Source organism: Oncorhynchus mykiss, chromosome 5, assembly GCF_057628025.1.
Source record: "Oncorhynchus mykiss isolate SJ-2025 chromosome 5, ASM5762802v1, whole genome shotgun sequence".
Taxonomy (NCBI): Eukaryota; Metazoa; Chordata; class Actinopteri; order Salmoniformes; family Salmonidae; genus Oncorhynchus; species Oncorhynchus mykiss.
This window is the reverse complement of record NC_143026.1, coordinates 85,748,195-85,749,741: the sequence shown is the minus strand read 5'-3', so window position 1 is coordinate 85,749,741 and position 1,547 is coordinate 85,748,195.

Below are 1,547 nucleotides of genomic sequence, written 5' to 3'. Positions count from 1 at the left end.
AAAAAATACATTGGCCAATGGCGTTATAGAGATTTTGAAGCTAAGCCACGCCTAATTTTTACACTAACCATGTTTCCATCATACTTTTTCATGCGGATGAATTACCTGACACATTAAAAGTAACGACTGGGATGATGGAAACGTTAAGTAAACGGGACACTTTTATAAATGTCGACAGACAATTTGTTCGTTCGACAAGGTGCGATCTTTTCGTGTCGGTAAAATTCATTATGCGACAAACGCCTTTATGTGCAAAGATAATAACCATCAGTAAACTTTGAGTCACGCTGTGATATGTTGAGTGGTCCTCCCTCTACGACTCGTGAAAGCATGCAGATTATTATGCTACAGATGAAATGAGTTATGATAATATCGAGGGTCTTATTCTGGTGACATAATGATCGATGCTTGGCAGCCGTTTGACAAAATACAAATAGGCCTGATATTGCTCTTATCCATAATATTATCATAATGGAGGTCGTCTGCGAGCTGTTGGCTAGTGCGCACGTGCCAAGACCAGAGTGAACACATTTGCAATATAATGCAACAGTTTTTGTGACAACTCAATACAGTTGAAAATGCAATGGACACCTTTGAACTTGTATTTTCCATTCGGTACAATAGAATTTAACAGCAAATGTTATTTTTGTGTGCAGTATGTCATCACGCACATCATTTTATCCACAAAATCAGTTTGATGGAAACATCTCTGGTGGGGAAATGCGTAACTTATTTATTTTTTATTTAACCATGTAGGCTAGTTGAGAACAAGTTCTCATTTACAACTGCGACCTGGCCAAGATAAAGCAGAGCAGTGTGAACAGACAACAACACAGAGTTACACATGGAGTAAACAATAAACAGGTCAATAACACAGTAGAAAGAAAAAAGGAGTCTATATACATTGTGTGCAAAAGGCATGAGGAGGTAGGCGGATAATTACAATTTTGCAGATTAACACTGGAGTGATAAATTATCAGATGGTCATGTGCAGGTAGAGATACTGGTGTGTAAAAGAGCAGAAAAGTAAATAAATATAAACAGTATGGGGATGAGGTAGGTAAATTGGGTGGGCTATTTACCGATGGACTATGTACAGCTGCAGCGATCGGTTAGCTGCTCAGATAGCAGATGTTTGAAGTTTGTTGAGGGAGATAAAAGTTTCCAACTTCAGCGATTTTTGCAATTCGTTCCAGTCACAGGCAGCAGAGAACTGGAAGGAAAGGCGGCCAAATGGGGTGTTGGCTTTAGGGATGATCAGTGAGATACACCTGCTGGAGCGCGTGCTACGGGTGGGTGTTACCATCGTGACCAGTGAACTGAGATAAGACGGAGCTTTACCTAGCATGGACTTGTAGATGACCTGGAGCCAGTGGGTCTGGCGACGAATATGTTGTGAGGGCCATCCGACTAGAGCATACAGGTCGCAGTGGTGGGTGGTATAAGGTGCTTTAGTAACAAAACGGATGGCACTGTGATAAACTGCATCCAGTTTGCTGAGTAGTGTATTGGAAGCTATTTTGTAGATGACATCGCCAAAGTCGAGG